At 49.3% G+C, this 19532-nt stretch overlaps 1 protein-coding gene across 11 annotated transcripts in view; it reads left to right on the forward strand.

Annotated features, from left to right (window-relative positions):
* Positions 1 to 19532, forward strand: part of DAB2IP (DAB2 interacting protein) — a 204240-nt gene that overhangs the window by 135274 nt on the left and 49434 nt on the right. The window contains exon 1 of one of the 11 annotated variants that reach the window (XM_054174505.1): positions 18119 to 18350. The exons of 9 other annotated variants lie outside the window; for them this stretch is intronic. The gene's annotated coding sequence lies outside the window, so the exon portion shown is untranslated. Of the gene's footprint in view, positions 1 to 18118; positions 18351 to 18652; positions 18767 to 19532 lie in introns of those variants that run through there. One more of the 11 variants, XM_054174503.1, reaches the window with a different exon arrangement.

Raw genomic sequence — 19532 nt, forward strand, 5'->3', positions numbered from 1 at the left:
TCTGACAGCTATTGATTAAAAACCTGAAATTATTCAGACTGTAGGATGACTTGGGGGATTAGACAGAAAGTTTTTTTCAAATGTGAAAGGAAATAAGATGTTGGAAAGTAAATATGTTCTTGAATATTTTTGAAAAATCCATTACAACTGTGAAATTAAACTGAAATTAGATACTTGGTGTGGGGAGGAAGGAACTAAACGCTGGCTTTACTATTTAGGCATGGGGTAGAACTCCCCACCCCAGGTCCAGCACACATTTTCCTGGAAGTTGCTGGTGATGGGGGTCTGGCTCAGATCCCTCCACATGACATGTGGGGAGCCTGGGGGGCCCTGTGCACCTGTCTGTTCCTGGTGAGGTCCAAGCCAGCTCCTTCCATCCAGCTGTTCTGTATCATGGAGCTCGATGCTAAGCACGGTCAGCAGACAGCTGTAGGGCTGGTGGGAATGTGACTCTTTCTGTCCCATATGTATGTTCCTGCCTGACTCTCTGGAACAGACAGGAGCTAATCAAGCCTCAGACTAAATGACCACAGCCTCCCAAATTGTCCTAATTTGCACTCATGCAAGGGCTATTGCATTAGTTGGGAGCAGCTATTATGCTGGATAGCTCTGTCTCAGCTTGTCCTTCTTCACCAGACCTCCAGGAAGGATATTCAAGAACTGTCTTCACATCTCTGTACATGCCAAAGAGAGTCTCCTAGGAAATCATTAGACCAAGTGGGCCATTTTCCATATGACCAGAAGGGACCTCTTCCTTCAGCAGATCCAGACTTGTTCTGCCACTGGTGGCCATATTATAGAATATCCTTCATAAACATATTTTCTCTATCTCAACATCACTGACCTTTTCTCTCCCATTCTCCTTCATTCTGGAAGGCTAATTTCAAATTTCAGTTCTCTCATGGTTAAAAACCCTCTTCTGGTTTTCAAGTCCAAATGCATTCACAGCCAGTTCATAGGCACTTGTTTCACCAATGCTGCCCTGTAGTTTGACCAGTTCTTGTCTTTCTTGTGTACTTACTCTCAAGTACATCAAATCTTCATGCCCTTCAGTCTTTTCTTGTAGACTGAACCAGCTGAGTGTCACAAGGCTCCAGCATCAAGGTGAATATGACCCAGCAGGTGACATACAACAGAATTACAGAATCCACCCCTGAAACAAGACTTGGGTCAATCCCATGGGGCAGGGATGGCCACCTTCCCAACTTTGCAGCGTTCAGCCCAGGCAAAACGTTCTACAGCTCCAAGTGGATGAGCCATAGCCAAACATCTCCAGGACTGAAGAAGGAGCTACCTCAGCCTGCTGGCAGCTGGCTGGGAATAAGGACAAACTTCAGTGTAGCAACTGGGTTTGTGAGGCAAAATCAAGTTCATCTGCTGCATATGTTGTGGTAGAACTTCCTTCCATGAGCCCAATGGCAAACATGGTGCTAGGCACAGAAACCCCCTCTGCATCCTTCTCTGAGCACAGAAACTGAGGCTCTCTCACCTGTATCCAAGAAAAACGTCTGGATGCTGCTTTCCACACTGGTGGAAAGCACACTGCCACAGAACATGTGGCAGCTGAGGTGGAAAAAATAGGAGTCTGCAGGCTGGTACCAAGCATCTGGTCAGCTTTGTGGGGTGTCTGCCAAGCCAGGTAGTCCAAGTAGTCCACAAAAACCTGGTTCAGCTTTTGATGGCATTATCACTGCTGGTATTTAATCAGATAATTGATAGCTGCTGGTATTGGTTAAGTTCTTGAGTGATTCTGTTCACACAGGTAATAAAGCATTTGTTACGATGATTCAGTTCCCTGCACTGAACAGCAGATTTGTGGATGTGGAGATATTAAATAAGCAGATCATAGTGGGCTTCCTTGGCCTGTTACCTCAGCAGGGTACCATGCAGCCCTTGCTCATCTCCAGTAATTCTATTTCACTGGGATCAGCATCAACCATGTGTTCAGAAGCCTTAGTTAGAGGAGTCTGCAAGGTATGACACAAGGCTTGTACATGGTGTCACCAGCCTGTGCAGGAGATTCAAACCCCTTGTGCTATATGTGGCCCTCAGTTATATTCCAGTGACAATATTAAGCTTTTAAAAGATGAGTGGAAAGAAGGAAACCTTCAAATTTACTTACTGCCAGGAAATACTGAGCACCACATAGTTGTCATTCTGCAGCAGACAGGGATTAGCCATAAACCCTGTACCTCCAAAGTGAAGGGGAGTAATAAAGATGACCCTGGGAGCACTTTGAACTTGGCTACCTCTGATTAATTAAGTTTTTCCTGCCTTGAGCCTGATTTAGGACTTAGGCTCAGATGAAGGATTTAAGTTAAGAAACTGTTGAGAAATTGAAGGACAGCTCTCATCCCCTCTTTCTCATCTCATCCCCTTCCCTATCACATGCACACACACGTGGGTAGTAGAGGGCTTGGTGTGGCTGCTGAAAAATCAGCCTCCAAAGGCATTCCTGTCCCAGAATTCTTGTCATTCCTCCTGCAATTGCCCCACTTTCCCTGTGGATTTTTGTTCCTACCAACCTTGAAATGTCAGTTGGGCATGGCAAACGCTTGGCCAATGCTGACCATAGGTCTCAGGGCAGCATGGAAGATGTAATTGTGATTCTGTACTTATATGGGAAGTAGAAAGGTTTCTGTGCAGCTGTGGAGTATCTTTCATTCATTCCTGTGATGATTGAGCTTTCTGGAGTGTTTCAAATCATCAGTGGCAGGGCTGAGGCTCAGCACAGCCATACAGGATCCCAAACTCAGAGAACTTCCCCTCTGCCTCAGACATCAGGGCTGAGACTGAGGATGAGGCTGGGGCTGGTTCTGCAGCTCCCCAGAGTGCAGACTTGCACAACAGCCCTGAAACTTCACAGCCCTCCCTGGTTAATGGCTGTAATGATGGTAATAGGAGTTCATTAACGTGCTGGTGTTTACAGCCTGCTGCATGGGCAGGGATCTGCTGAATAAAACATAAGGAAACTTGTGCAGGTACAATGCAAACACTGGATTTAACATTTCTGCTTGTCCTTGGGATGACTTGTCCAGACTAGATGATGTGGTTTGAAGCAGGACTTCTGGTGGAGAGGGTGGCACCCTGCACAGCCAGAGCCCACTGCCAGAGACAAGGGGTTTGGGGCTCTTCTGCCCACCATGTACCAGGAGCAGGGACTTGGGGTTCTTCTGCCTGCATGTGCCACTGCCTGTGTCACCAGCTGAGTGACAGCACTCAGAAATGCCTGTGCTCACCTCGGGGTGTGAGAACACAGGCTGAGCACCAGCCTGTGTCTGGGGTGTGGGCAGGTCCTGCAGCTCATGCCCATCCACAGAAGACAGCTGTCGTGTGGACACGGCATTTTATAGCTGTGTGACAACTTTGTGACTTCTGACTGACGTTTGCAGGGTCATTTCCAGTCTGTACTGAACAGGGCATGAGTACAAACCCCTCTGCTAAGGCACTGGCTTTGACAGGTCTGTTGCAGTGTGATTAGTGATAAGGAGAAGTGCAAATGTGAGGCAGAATGGCTCCATTTCTTTTTTCCTTCTGCTTCTTCGGTATTTGGTGACCATGACAGAATTGTTTTGTTTTAGAAGGAGTTCTGTAGAGCATAGTTGGGAATACATTTGCTCCTACCCGCCTAGTGAATCTGCTCTTGTCCTGGAAAGTCACTGAACCACTGCTCTCCTAATGTGATTGCTGCACCTGGCATGCTCTGGGCAGCACTGGTGCTGTATCCCACTAAATGCTCCAGGATGCAGAGGGGAGAAGGTTTCACAGGTGTAGGTAAACCGAAAAAGAAAAATTGTCAGAAATTATTCTGCTGATCCCTTAATTAGAATTCTGTAACCCACTTTTTGGAGGAGGAACAATTGTTTAGAGTAATGAGAGAGTGTGTTTAGATTGAAGGAGGCACAATTATCTGCCCTGCATCTGCTCTGCTGCATTGTACCGAATTAACTTATTTCTCTATATTTGTTCATATTCAAAGCATAAATAATTTAGCGTTTTGTCTCTCTCTCTGAGTGTGGGAAGCATGCGTGCTGATTTCAGATCAGATGGAGCTGTGATGTTTATTACTCTGTTGTTGGGGAATGATTGTTGCATATTTAATATCACCATAAATAAAATTCCTGTAGCTGTGTTCCCACTTGCGGGATCGGTGTGTGGCTCTCTCCTAACGCCTCTGATCTACAGGACTCAAAGCATTTGTGTAATGAAAGCAGAGGCTTTGCTTGCCTGCAGTGATGCAGGGCATGAGTGGCAACTGCATTTACCAGCGTGTGCCCTACCTGGCTGGTGTCCACCAGCATTTTCCTGCAGCACTCTCAGCCCCAACCTGCTCCAGCAAAATCAAATTTATCTTACACACAGAACTACTCAAGACTTACCCTGTGTGACAAAGCAAATACCAGAAGAAGTAAAACAAACCTCATTAAAATAAAGTGGCTGCATGATAAGGTGAATATTTAACATGCCTTTTAAAAGGAATAGGTTTTTTTTCTTCATTTTATCTTACAGATGCCTTTAAAACCCTGCCTGAAAGTATTTTCTAGTGCTCACTAAAGGAGCTGAAGGTTTTAGAGTTCTTACAGCAGGCACTGGGCATCTCTGATTTTAGTGGGGGGGTCTTTCAAAGTGTGGGGATAATACCCACAGTGGGTGAATAGGGAAGAGCTTATAAATGCCTATAAATAGCTAAAGGGTGGTGGTCATGAGGATGGGGCTGGGATCTTTTCAGTAGTAGCCAGTGGTAGAACAAGGGGCAACAGGTACAAACTAGAACAGGAGGTTTCACATGGACTTAAGGAAAAACTTCTTCACTTTGAGGGTGCCAGGGCACTGGACCAGGCTGTCTGAAGAGGTTTCATAGATTCACACAATGCCAGGTTGGAAGGGACCTCAAGGATCATCTAGTCCAACCTTCCAGGCCAAGAATATAGTTTAAATGAGGTGGCCTAGCACCCTGTCAGTCCAGGCTGTCTAATGTAGAGGAATCCAGCACCTCGCTTGGGAGTTTATTCCAGTGTTTAATAGGTCAAATGGTGAAAAAAAAAATACCTGGCATCAGGTTGTGGAGTCTCCTTCTCTGGAAAGGTTTTAAACCCACCTGGACATCGTGATCCTGAGCAACCTGCTGTCAATGACCCTGCTTTAGGCAGGGGTTTTGGACTAGATGGTCTCCATATGTCCTTTCCAGCCCCCACCACTCTATGATTATTCCTATTCATGACTAAAATGTCTCCAAAGTGTGACACAAGTAGTCCAGCACTCTGCAGCCATGGGTGCAGGTGCCCTGCAGCACAGCAGTCAGTAGTTCAGTGTTTGGGTCATTCTCTGCTGTGCATGTCAGCAGGATTGTGCTCAGGAGCCTTGCTAAACTCCGGCTTGTCTCCCAGAGCCGTTTTCCATTTTTCTCTTCTAAAATTTACTGGCATGGAGAGAAATCCTTGTACATTTTATCTAAGACACTTGCCAGAATAAAGGGAAGACAAGCACTGCTCAGCAATAGTGAAAAGCAAGGGAGAAAGAGCGAGCTTTGTCCATGAGCTGTTTGCAAGCCAAGCCAGTCCCGCTAGGTCACATTCTTGTTCTCTCAGCCTTGGCATGGATTGCCTCTTTTTAATGGAGTCCAGTGTTCCCAGTGTTTCCAAACTTGTTTCAGTGTTTGCAGCAAGCTGGGATGGTCTCTGAGAAACAGTTTGTCTGGATGTGATTTAGAGTGAGGCAGTGTGACTGTGTTGGAAGCAAGAGAGTCTCCACACAGCTCTCCAGCCCTGTGGACGCCAAGGGATAGATGTTGCTCCCACCAGTGCTTGGCTGAGGTCTTGGACAGGGTCCATGTCAGTGTCTCAGGGCAGATTTGGCATGTGCATCTCAGATGACTCTCCCAGTTGTCCCCATGTACTGTGCTTGGGTCTGCACCATGGAGCAGTCCCAGGGCCTGGAGCGCTTTCAGCAGGAGCTGAACCTGCTGATGTGCTCCAGGAGTAGCGTGACCACTCCAGCCACCACCAGCCCCTGCTGGGGTACAGACAGGGCATTGTCCTCAGTACCAACTCTTCCCACTTAAAATTTGATGCTATTGCATCATGCTACCTGCTAATGTTGTCATGGCACAAATATAGCATGGGGTAAGGAACAGTGCAGAGAAGGAAAGCCCTCATGTCCAGCCCTGAGGAGAGCCCCACTGAAGGCAGCAATACTGAACAGCGTTAAACAGGTGTGGATCAGAAACAGTTCAACTCCCTTCCTTTACTGGAACACAGCCATTTTGCTTGTTCAGTATTCTAAAAGCAGAGTTAATAACTATTTTTGCCTCTATTCTCATTTCTCACATACATATAAAGTGGCTGTTGATGTTTAGCTTGACAAGTCAGGCTGCAGTTAGGGTGCCAAAAATCTCAAAACTGTCATGGAGTGAGACAAGGATAAAGGGAAAAAACAACTCAGATAAAAGGGCTGTGGACTCAGAAATGCTGCGTGTGGCACACTTCCCAATCCTCAGAGAGACTTATTAATTTACATCATGAAAGTCTTTATGGTGCACAACTCCAGTGGCTTCCTGGCTCCACTTGGAATCTCATTGGATTTATGAAGAAGCTGCTTTTGCACTTCTACAGGCAAAGGCATTTAAAAGCACTTCAGGTGTATAAGGGAAGCCACATGTCAAAGGTGGGCCACAACTGTGCTCACAAATTGCACATCGCCCTAATTCAGGGGGGTTTATTGCCTTCTTCTAAACAATAGTGTTCAGATTAGATTGGACATTCAGTCCTTTGTTGCATCCTTGGAGCTTTCTGTCTGAGCAGGAGGACAGTCTGGGTTCAGCACTGTCTGACATTACATCACAGGCAGACGTTGGACAAGGGCTTGGGTTTCCTCCTCCAGCATCCTTCCAGCTCTGTTTTCCTTTTGTCAAGACAATTACATTGGTTGTTATTAAAATAAAAACAGAAGGGGAGTAAAATGATTCATCTTCCCAAGCAGCTTTGCTAAAGAGTGTCATTAATTCAACCCTGGCAGGAATGTGTCTGGTTAGGGAAATGTGCTTTGTCCAAGGGATGGGGCTGCTCAGAAGGTTGCATCCTGCTTCACATGGGAGGGCTCAAATGTAACCTTGTGTTCATGACCAAAAAATTGGTGTTTGCCCTGACACCATCCTTCCATGGGGTCAGCCAGATCAGGGCAGGCACAAGAGCAGGGTCAGGCCCTTGCTCTTCCTCCTGGAGCTGAACCCATCGGGTCAGGGCTGCAGCCTGCTGCCAGTGAACCGCTGTGGGAAGCACATGCTGCTACCAGCCTGAGCTGAAACTATCTGTTGCCCAGGGACTGGGATAACACTTCCCACCGGATCAAATCTCTTTATAAGAGAACTAAACAAAAAACAACCCATGAACAAAAAAAGCTGAGTTACTACTCCATCATTTGTAAACATGGATGTGTGCTCTGTGGGCACTTGAGAGAGAAGGTTCTTGGCAGCTTTTTCGAAGCTGTCTATGTGCAGCAGGGCAGCTGCTGGTGCAGCTGGTTCTTGCAGAAGCATGTAGGTTGGAAAGCACAGAGCATTTAACCCATCCCTCTGCACCAGGGCAGATTGGCTTGTACTATCTTCACATCACCCTCCATAATCAGCCAGCCAGGTCCTCATCACTTGTGCATTTCTCAGGTGGCCAAAGAAGTGGTAAAGAAATCATGGAATGTTTCTCTCACTTGGCAGTTATTTTAATGTCTCAGAAGTCAGCATGGTGTCACAGCCCTGTCCCACCCCTCTGATAGCAAATGAGTCCAGCAGTTTGAACTGTCACCCTCATGCTCTGTAAATGAGATATGACTGGAGGTTACGGAGTGACTTAGTCACAGAACGTGCTCGGTCACTCGCCAACAGCCAAGGTCTGTTTGTGTAATTCCTGTTGACAAGCTGATGATTTCCTAATGGAGAGGCAGCCCTGACACCCCGGGCATGCGCAGAGCCTTCCGGCCAGGGCCTGGACTGAATCATGCTCCACGTGATCAGCCCCAGTGAGACCATTCCCCAGAGTCTCTGTGTGTGTGTCTGGGTTTTGGAAGCCAACAGCAATTGTACTGGTCTGGAAGATGAAGTCAGGGAGGGGGAGCTACAAATACAGTGCAGGCAGAGAGGGGACTGGTAATAGGAAATGGAGCTCTTTGTTTCACTCTTTGAAGTCAATATGGACTGAGATGGTCAGTTGCTGCTTTGGAGGAGCACTGGAAAAGTGGCACTGCATGAGGTCCCCCAGAGACCTGCAAGGAGAACCCTTGCAGCCCCACATGGCCTCTGCCACCCTGGCCAGCAGCCTGGGCAGGGACACCCATCCAGGGGTCAGTGGCTGGGCTCCTGGGTGGGGAGGTGACACAGCTCTTGCTGAAAAAATTCCCCTGTCACTGAACTGGTTTGGGAGCTTCAGCTGAATCACCAGTGTTTGGCAGTGCCTGTGTGTCCCTTGGATGAATCCTCCTGTGCCTCCAGTCCTGTAACAGACATCTGAAGATGGTCCTGTCCTGGAAAGGAGAGACAGTAGAGTCTAGGGCCAGCCAACATGTACTTTCTCAACAGGTCCAGTTTTTATGAAGCTGTTACAGGATTAAATGCTGCTGGTGTAGGACTGGTGACCGCAGTGGCTTACAGCTCATTTGTGATGGCAAGTGGGAAGCAGCTGGGACTGGTTGGGCTGGGATGGACTTTGCTTCACGCTGTTTACAGTGCTGTTGCTCATTTGGGAACTAACCTACTGCTTTCAGTTTTGCTCCACTGAGATAGTATATAAAGAGATGCAGGCTCTCTCTTATGAGGCTAGCAGGGAGAAGAGGTGGCCCAGCTGCCAGCTGGCTCCTGCTACCAGAGCAAGGTGAGTCATCCTCAGCTACTGGCACTGGGCCGGGAGGTGCCAGGCACTGTCTGCTTGTTGCCCACTCAGGTGCACCACCCACAATCCTCCTATCTAGCTTCTTTGCTCCAGTGCTGGCCACCTCTTCTGGGGGCTAAGGGCAGGCTCCAGTACCCAGTGCAAGCCTGTTACTTCTCTGCCCATCCCTGCACTGGAGATGCTGCAAGAACCACCTTCTTGGGCAGCGCTGGCTTTCTAGCAGCTTGCTTTTCTTTCAAGCTCTCTACTGGTGTTCCCATCTGGTTGAGGAGAGAGGAGAGGAGGCAGGCTGGAGGCTGGGAACAGGTCAAAACAATGTATGTTGGGATGAAATTTGCAGAGCTGGACCCCAGTCTGGTGTTCTGGGCCATACTGGCTGAACCCTGCCCTAGTCCAGACCTTGGCTGTCAGCTCTGGAGAAGCTGTCTGGGATCCACTGATGGTGGGTGCTCAGCAGGCACAGTCTCAGTGCCAGGCAAAGGGAGCTGCCAGCATGGGTGGATGCTGCAGCACTGTCAGTAGCCTCTGCCATAGGCAGCACAGCTCTCCAGACCACACTCACTCAAGTGGGCTGGTCTTTATAGTCACTTAAACCTACAAATCTGTCAGCTGCCTCCCCAAGTGGAGCAGGTTCTGATTTAGCTATTTACAGCTGGTGCTAACAGAGTCAATCACTCTGCTAACCACCAGCCGATGGGAGCCAGCACCTTCACACCCCACAGCTGGTGTATCCTGCCCAGAGTGCCAGAGGCCTTACTCTTAGTGGGGTCTCTGCAGCCTGTAGTACTCCAGCTTTTCTCTTTGCCTCATGTAATTTGTCAGCAGAAGAGGCCATTGGCCACGTGTGCCCACCCCTCCAGAACTGAGTCTGGGTTTAGCTGGGATGGTGTAAATCCAGGGCAGCCTCATCAGCTGAGGAGCAGATTGCAATTTTGTTAATGAGAACATACGCTGGCCCTCTGTATTCCCAGGGATTTGACCCAAGCTTAGCATCTGGCAGGATAAGAAAAAGTGGTTTAGTGGCACCAGCATAGTGGCAGTTCAAAGGATGGGGAGTGGGGCAGAGAGGGTTGCTGGTTTTTCCCTCTTGAGGGACGGTTTTCTGTTCCAACAGGGGAAGAAAAGTATTTGTGGAGATGAATGTTTTAAGAAATTGAATACAAGAACAAAAATCAAATTCCTAACTTTCCAGATCAAAACGTTTTGGATTTTTCTCAGAAGAAAGTAAGCTAAGAAGTTTTGTTTACTGCTGTGCAGATTTAACCCTTCAGAGCTGGGGAACCACAAAGCCAAGCCAGTGACAGTGAGTGGCAAAGGCAAGAATCAGGACTGAGTGTAAGGAGTGGAACCCAGGCGAGGTCTGCAGAAAGAGATGTGTCCATGCAACTGTGTTTATTTTAACTCAATCTGTTTACATCAACTAAGGTGTGTAGTGTGTGTCTGAAAGGTTTTAACTCCTTGTCATCAGTGCAGGGTAATGGCCTAAAGTGGAGGTTTGCACATTAAGAATGAGTAAAATTGCAGGTGAGGCAGGCACACTTCTACCTCAACTGAGGCTGAGACAGGTTGTAGGGAGCTGTGTGGTGACCCCAGATTCCTACTGCTAAAGGAAACCTCCCCAGATGCTCTGTTAAAATTGTGCATGACACAACTCCCTGTGAAATAAGCCATTTCTGCTGTGAAGATGAGCTGGAGTTTAATTTGGGTAATAACTGAGGCAAGTTAATCCTGTTCAGGCAAGGATCAAACCTGTTTCAGTGCATTTGTGTTAGTGCTTTGCATCTGTCTAACTAGACTGATTTAAAATAACTTGGTTACAAAAGGAAATTGTTTCTTCTGTAAAGCTTCTGATTCGGGGCTGAGACCTGTCCCTGTTCCTGCCTCGAGTGTGAAGCTTTTGGTCAGTCCCCTCTAGTTCCTTGTGTGGTAGCTTGAGCATGGAGATTTCTCACATCAGACAGGTCAGCTCACAGAGCTCCTTTAGGATTCTCTTCATGTACCGTCCAAAAGGTTGTAAAAGTGTTTCTAGTCAGAAAGATTGACTGGGTCTAATTTAATCCCTCAGAGAGAAATAAGTGATCAAATGTTAGAAAAACAAACGTTGGCTGACCTACCTCTCTGTTTGAAGCTTGTGTGTTGTTAATGACAGGAAGGGGTTTCTAAGCTTGTTATCTGTTGTTATCACAGACAACCCTTTAAAAAGAGAGGCGAGACCAAATTTAGAGTTGAGCTTTCATCCCTCAAAGGGAAGATGTGTGTGAGATCCCAGCACCCTGTCTGCTCTCGAGGCTAGAGGGTGAATTGGAGCTGATCTGTGTCTCAGACAACGCAGCCCAGGACTGTGTTGTTTGCAGTACAAGCTCTGCAGCCCCTTCTCCTCCAGGCTGGCAGCCTGGCTCAAGAGTCCTCCTTCCCAGGACCTGTGCAGGGATGAGGACTATATCCGAGGACTAGGGACTGCCCTTCAGTGAGGCAGGAGCAACACAAGCCCTGCTTCCCAGCAGCAACGCTGGCACAGCTCAAACCGAGCCAAGGTGGGGCTGTAGGTCTGCAGCTCCCCGAGTGAATGGTCAGCTGACATGCTGCTCATCGTCTCCTTTTAATGAATATATATTATTGAGCCTGGTTGAGAGACTTGGTACTTCTGAGGTCTGATTTAGATGTTGGCAGGGTGGGCAGCTTTGCCGCAGGTGCCAGAAGGCACACTCTGTATGGGCACATTCTCATTCACAAACACACCCAGAGTCCAATACACTTAGCATGGCTTTGATAAAAGCCTGTCCCTCCCTTCCCTGGAGAGTGCCATCCTGACTGTGTTTTGAAATCACAAACCATGACTCTCATTTAAAGTAGAATAGGCAGTGTTTCCATCTTCAGGAAGCTGCATCCTATCAGTCCTGTGTAACCATAATTAGCTCTTGACAGACCCCAGCAGCTTTCCCAGATTCACTGGTGGCACAGCCTGTACCCACAGCTGGGAAACTGAGGCACAGAATGGCAGAATGACTGCACCAACCCTCTGTAACAAAAAAATCAAAACACAAAGCCGTATTTTTTCAGGCTGTACTGATGCTAGGTATCACTGTGACAGTTTATCAGCTCTTGCTATACAGAGATTTATATGAAATCATTACTGTTCCATTGAATTAATTTTCAGAGGTTTAATTTTTTAGGGTATTAGCATTGATTCCTGAGTGCACGTGCCCTCCTCCTCCTGCCAGCAGTCTATATCCAGGGAGAGCAGCATTGTCTGAGGTGGAGGAAAGCTCACTTGCCCTAATTTATTGAAAAAAAAAATTAATTTTCAGTTTAAAATGGGCCTGTCATTTATGAACCCCATTCAATCTGTTCTTCACTCCTGAGTCTTCACTCTGACCTTTTCCATATCTTAAATCCTCTGGGCTGTACACTGTGTTCATTAGTTAAACCTGCAGAAGGGAGCAGCAGGTGTGGATTGTGGATAAGGGCTGCATGCAAGCTTGGCTCTGTGCTTATCCATGTACCTCTGGCAGACTGTGGCTGTAATTTAATTTAAGGCAGTGCCAGGATTTGGACTTCTAAAGAGTTTTTCACAGTTTTTAAGTTTTAATAACAATTTTTGCATCAGCTCTGGAAGTGGCTCCTCCTGATGTTGCATGAAGCATGCAGTAATGACACACTTTAAGAACTGAGCTGGAGAAGTGATGCAGGGTAGCCCAGTACAGCAAAGTTTAATTTCTGGTCAGGGAGTCTAGAAGGGTAAGAACCAACCTGGCCAAAGGGGGTGCGGGGTCCCAGCAAGGTCCCTGGGACTGACACAGGTTCAGTGCAGAACACAGTGCACCAGGAAAAATGTTTCATTCCTGGAAATGGGCTGTTGGTCTGAGTGAGAAAAGACATATGGAGAGAGCAGGAAAAAACACTAAGATGATCTTTAAAAACACCTTTCCTTTTCCTACCTGTGTGTTGTGGGGGTAGATGTGGACTGCAGTCAGGATTTGCATGCTCTCCAGTGCTTTTCCTGAGGTCCTGTTCTGACAGGCATTGCTGCACAGATTGTGCAGTCAGACACGTCTTGCTGCTTGGGGATCTGGGGATGTTTTCAGTTTGGATGTGGCTGTTTGTCGAGGTGCTGTGGCTCATGTGTCAGCATTACTGATTTCTGTTGGTAGTCGGCTGAGGAGAGCACCCCGGAAGGCAAAGCCCCAGGCTGTCAGGAGAAAGGGGCTCGTAGACACTTGCAGCATCCGTGCCTGCAAGACAAGCCTGGGGACAGTGCTGATGGGCTGGAAGCAGGCACTCAGCACTGGCTCTGCCTTCAGCATCCCTCAGTGCTTTCTGATTTCATCTCAACCTTGTCCACGTATGCTCAGGTGCTGTGTATGAGTGCAAAATTATTGTCTTCCAAGGACTTATGTGTCCTGTAACATACCAGAGACAGAGGAGAGCAGGGGATAGACAGTGTGTGTGCTCCCTGAGATGGATTGCCTCCAGTTACAGTTCTGAAAACCATAGAAAAATCGCCAGCTTCATCAGTGTGAATCTCTCATTCCATCTGAAAAGAGGGTTCCCATGAGAAGGATGTGCTTTATATCCCTAAAAGACACTAAAATCTATCTGGCTAGAAGGCAGATAGCAATTGGAAGAAATTAGCTTTATATCCTGGTACTATCTCTGGATAAAACACACAGTCAAAACAAACTTTAAAATGCTTTGAGCTTTTCTTTTCTTCCTTTTTTTCTCCCCCCCCCCCCCCCCCTTTAAGAGAGGAGCAAAAGATCATTTCTCTGACTTCATTCTGATTATAAACTTTTCATTGCTTGGATGTTGGTTTTTAAGAACATCACTTTGTTTAAGAACATCATTCCGTCTCTGAAGTCAGCTATTACCTATTAAACTTGAAGCTCTTGTATGTGCCAGCAGTGTTAGTCAGAAGGACAAATCAAAATAAAATGTAGTTTAGATGCTAAAACATGGACTTGTGTTTGTCAGGCTCAAAGTCCTGCGCCATTAGTACCCCTGTGTAGTTTAGATTAGAAATTCAGAACTTGACTCCTGCAAATGCATCTTGGCTCCAGTTGTGGTTGAATGTTAAGTGGTGTCTCTGAAGCGAGACTAATAGCACAGAATGATGCTGAATGTTTGCAGGAATGGGTCCTCACCGAAAGGTTTATAAAAGTCTGCTGCTCATGTTACATTTTAAATAAAACCTCCAGGAAGGAACAGTGGCATCGCAGTACAGACAGCTTCCTAGGCATCGGGATTACATTCCTGGAGGAAAGTCTAATGCTGGCTCAGGACAGCAGGAAAGTGAAGAGCTAATTACAAGCAGGAAGATAAATTGGTGGGTCCAGATCCACTGTCTAGCCACTACGAAACACAGTGTAGAAGGCTGCATCAGTCAGAGGTTAAATATTTTTCAGTGCAAACACTGTTTGATACGGTGCCTGGTCTTTTGGAAGCGCTAGAGATGTCAGTTCTGCAGTGCTGCAGCTCAGCTTTTGTCAGCGTCAAGCACATTTTATCAAAGCAGGTGAAGAACTCTTTAAATAATCTCTTGGTTTACTCTGGGTGTTGTTCCTGCAGGCTGCAAGGCCTGACTGATTCCCCTGCCCTTCAGCCTCCCATTACCTTTCTGCTGAAATGGAACTGAAGGACAAACCATGCCCTTGTGTAGGCAAGGTGCCCAGGGGCTGCTGAGCTGTGGTTCTCCAGCACTGGGAGGCTGCTGTGTGAATGTGAACTGTGATGGGGAACACTGGGAGTCCTGAGAACCAATTCAATAGTATCTGCAGTGAAATCTGTATGTTGCTTGATGGTGCCACAGGTTGATGCACACCCCTTGAGGAGTTTTTCAGAGCGGCCCCACAGTAATGACTGTGCCCACTGCAGCTCTTCATCAGTAGCCCAGTAACAGCCAGCCTGTGGTGCATTACATAGCTTTAATGTTAATTATGCTGATTGGAACTTGTACAATAAGTGTTTTTTAGGACATCAACAGGCATTTTGATTTTAACTGTAAATTTGGATTAAATCTGGGTGATCACAGTCCTCTCTGCTTTGAATTCTTAAGGGTTGTTGGGGAATTCACGTTTTCCCAGTGACAGACAAGGGTGGCCATAAAGCACTGGTTTCACAGTCAATAAAATGTGAGAGAGACCCAGGTTTAATAGCTGAAAAAGTAAACATAGCAGGAGTTTGGAAAGGTCAGAGGGCCAGAGGCAAAGCTCTGTCTGACCATCCTCCCCTGGCCAGCTGGGGAAACAGAATAAGCCAGACTTGGCAGGGACCAAAGGAGAAAAAGTGACCCAGGAAAAGAGGACTACAGAAAATACAAATAATCACTAACTGTGAATGGAAAATTTCCTTTAATGACTTTAATGAAGGTACTATTTTACCTGACCTCTGACAAAGCACAGTGCCTTTGCTTTCACAAATGCTGTTTCTTTAACCAGGAAGTTGGGTGGGTGGGTGCTGGGATCCCATCAGTAGCAGGAGGTGCAAACATGAAGAAGGGGTAGAGATCCCACACCACAGGGAAGATGCCAGTGTAATAATGGCTCTGACCACATTGTACACCTGCATATCACCTTCTGAACAGGGCACCCGTGGGGAGAAAAACAGTCTGCAGGGAAACACCACCTTGTGCAGGTGAGGAATGAAGTATAAGCTTGTTTTGAGGAAGCTGGGGGAAACCCCGGGTTGGAATAAAATTGGCTGAGACTTTGATGTACAGACTTTGTGTTGGTGGCAGCAACACTCACTGCAGCAGTATTTAAACACTGAGTCAACCCAGTGAGATTTCTTCACTGCTGGCACTCCCTGGAGAGGAAGAAAGAGCCACCCCCAAGGCCCTGGTCTGCAAAGATTTCACTTCTGCACCTCCAGAGCTACACAAGGAGACTCAGTCCAGAGGCTGTGGGGAGGAGGTGGGAGGGAATGAATGACTTGCGTATTATAGACCTGTACCCCAAGAAGTTTGTGTGCTTTAGACACCAACCCAAGTGTGATCAGTGAGGTAGTTTGTTGGAGAAGGGGCAGATGGTACTTTGGGGAAACACATCTGTCACTTGTGGAGAACGAATGTGCACTAGTACAGTACCACAGAGCACCCAGGGGCTCCGAGTTCATACATTACGTCATCTCCTCATGCCTGGGCTCTGTGCTAGACCTGTGCAGACTGACCATCTGAAATTTCAGGTTTGGGACAAGGGAAGATCAACTGAGTGGTTCCCAGCAAGCAGAGCTCTTTCACTGGGTCTTGCTGGTCTTCTTCTTGTCATCTGGTAGCAATAGTGGAGCTGTGCTGGGCCCTTACGTCAGCTGGAGCTGCCACAGTTTCCAGTGTATCTAGGTTCCTGCTGGAATGCAAGCCAAAAGCACATGGCTTTGGGACTTCCTTTCAAATTGTCCTAATAATGTGTCTAAACGTGCAGCAGAAAATACTCCAGTGCTGGGTTGCAGAGAGAATCTGGGTCCTCTTTTCTCCAGCTGCTTCTGCTCTCCACCCACTGCAAGTGTGAGGGCTTGTTCCAAAGTTCAGGTTCTGCGTTTTCGTGCCTTGCAGAAAGATAAAAGGGTTGGTAAAACTGTAACTTGACCTTAACGTTTGGTGGCAGTCAGGGAGATAAGGTGCTGAAGGAAACACGGAGAGCAAAGAACTGATGGCAGTGAGCAAGGGGACCTCACCAGGCAAGGACTTCCCAAGCTGCTGGTGAGCCCGGCTCACGGGCAGGAATGGACGTGGATTGCTGACCAGGATTTCAGTCTGACGTGTGCCGTATTTTTGCTGTGCTGCACAAAGGACCCCTGTGCTGCTGCTGCTGCTGCAGATTTGAGAGCTAAAAGATTGACTGAAGCTGCCTCTTATTATTTTTGGCTACTCCAGCCATGTATCAAAAACCTGATGCTGGGCTGATGCTGGTGCCCTACTTTATAGAAGCCCTGAAAAGCAGATCGAGGACAGCAAGCTTGTCTCTCTGCATGGGATCTGCCAGCAAAGGGTGAGAAAACTTCAAACTGCTGGCGGGGGAAGTGGGGTAGGCAAAACTGAGGCAAAATGTGCTAAATCCAGAGCAGTGTTTGCAGACTGCAAGGGGAAAGGGTCTGCCTCTGCTTCGCTAAGGAGGCGAGGTGGGAAATGCACTGACTGGGGCGTTCTGCTGCCAGCGTGGCTGGTGAGCTGATACTGTTGTCCCCAGAGTGTAATGGGGACCAGTTTACCCTGGGAGGAAGCCAAGGACCCCCTTAAGTGGCAGACAGTGCTTCTTATTATTCAAGCCCAGCAATAATGCTGCCTGTCATTCACATTTTCTGGATCCTTTGGAGGTGAGGAGGAAAGGCATGTGAGTGACGATGTGCGGGGAGTTAGTCTTGGGACTGGGCAGAGAACCTATGAATTGCGACTCATTTGTCAGCGCTGCACGCAGTGGTGCTGGCTGGAGGGACAGTCCCTCTGGAAATCCACCCTGCAAGTTACCGGAGGAGCCGAGACTCAGCCTGCTTGTCTTGGGCAGGACCTGTCCCTCTCCCATTCTGGGACCTGACCCCTTCCCCTCTGGTGTGGGGAAACCCTGAGGATTCTTTTCAAGCAGGGGCATTTACCTCTATTCTCGTTTTCCCCTGCAAAGCTGACTGGAATTTGCAGCCCAGGCACCTGCTTTCATCCCCGATTTGGAGCAGCCTGGCATGAGCTAGAGGATTTATGGTTTGCTGCAGACATGGACTGTAGACTTTGAGAAGTAGAAAAGGAAGCAGCTATAAATAACAGGCAGGGGACAGTGCCATGTGGTGGTTTCTCATTTACTAGATAGTCCTACTTTGTTCTTGATGAGTAATGGAGGCATTTGAATACGCCACGATGACAGCAGCAGCCTGGCTCTGGGAACGTGTCGGCGTGGGCTGGGTGAGGATGGTGGCAGTCAGGACAGTTGGACCATGCTGTGTAGCCTTTCCCTCCGTTCTCCGCTGTCTTGCATCCTCCTCTCCCTCTTACCTGCTGCTCTGGGCACCGTGTTTCGTGATTCTGCACTTACACAACCCGGAGCTGAACCGGGAGGACCGGGGCGCCGGGCCGTGAGCCTCGCCGGGTGCGCTTCGCTCCCATGCGGGATCGCTCGGCTCTGTGCGTGCGGGGAGCCGGCTGCGGGCCATGGCTCAGGCCGGAGCTGCTGGCTGCTGCTGCAGGCGCTACTCCTTACTGTGGATTGCGCTGCTGCAAAGGTCAGTGACTCGGCTTTCCAAACTGGGAAAGGAATGTGCGTGGCGCATCCTAGGGCGAAAAGAGCCGGGCGGGCGGGCTGGCGGCTGCCTTCCTCCTCCCCTCCCCAGTGCTGCCGGCCTGCGGGACAGCCCCGCGTCCCCGGGGACGGAAGAAGTGCCCTGGTGCAGGCTTTGCAAAAATACAAGCTCCCGGAGAACTGGCTTTTCCCCAGCGTTAGCACAACAAAATGAAGGCTACGAACGGCCGCGGGACAAGCGGGCTTTGGGCGAGGGGTGAGCGGCTGGGCGACCGCGGGCAGCGCGGAGGGGTGGGCGGCGGCCCCGCCAGGCGCCGGGAATGCTGCTGGGCGGCAGGAGGGCGAGGCGGGGCCCCACCGGCCTTCTGGGGAGAGCCATCTCCACCCTCATCCCTCGGCAACCCAGCCCGGGCTTCGTGCCGCTCTTTCGGTGCCGCGGCCGGGGAGCGGGGAGCGGGGGCGGCGGGCCCGGGGCGCTCTGCCCAGCTACAGCGCAGCCAATCCGGCAGCCCCGGCAGCGGCTGCCCGAGCGGGGCGGGGCGGCGGCAGTGGCGGCGGCGGGGCCGGGGGCGGCCCGGGGCGGCGGGGAACGGGGGGCGGCCCGCCTGCGGCCGGCGGGAGCGCGGCATGGCCGAGGTGAAGCGGGGCGGCGAGAGGAGCCGGGCCCTGCGGGTGAGTGCGGGGAGGGGTGCGGGTGTGTGTGTACGTGTATGTGTGTATGTGTGTATGTATGGACGTGTGTGTGCGGACGTGGAGGTGCGGAGGCCGGCGGCGGCTCCCCGATCCGCTGCACCGGGCACGGCCAGGAGGCCCGGAGCGGGACCGGGACCGGGACCGGGACCGGGACCAGGACCAGGGCCGGCCCGGGGCCGCTGCGGCTGCTGGCGACCCTCCGCTGCGTGATTTGAGCCCCGCCGGCCGCCCCAGCCCGCTTCTCGGCACGGCTGGTTTATTTTTAGCCTGTCCGTGATTCTGTGTGTTAAGAATTTGTTTTCATCATTATTTATTAAAATGTCGTCGTCGCCGCGGCCCGGACCCGGGCTCTGCAGCCCAGGGCCGTGGTGTGGGAGATAGGGCTTCAGGTTCTCCTCACTGGGGAGACACCCTTCCATGCTTTTCCTTCCTTGTCCCAGGTTCTACCTCAGACTCATGTTAAGCAAAATTTCAGTGATAAAAATCAAACCTTTTATCCCCACCCTGCTTCCAGTGGGGAGTCTGGGATCCGTCTGGGGGGTACCCTGTGCTTCATGGGTTCCTGCTCGTGGCAGGTGGCAGGGGTTCGGGGTCGTATGCTGTGGGTTCACTTGTGCCTCTTTGGAGGTTCTTCAGGTGCTTTTTGGGTCTCTACAGTCCCTGCTCACTCTGAGACTGGTGCTGTGGGAGTGTCTGACTCTCAGGGCTGTGGTGTGAACTCTAGGTTGGAGTGGTGAAGATGTGA

This window comes from Dryobates pubescens, chromosome 29 (assembly GCF_014839835.1).
Source record: "Dryobates pubescens isolate bDryPub1 chromosome 29, bDryPub1.pri, whole genome shotgun sequence".
NCBI classification, from domain to species: domain Eukaryota; kingdom Metazoa; phylum Chordata; class Aves; order Piciformes; family Picidae; genus Dryobates; species Dryobates pubescens.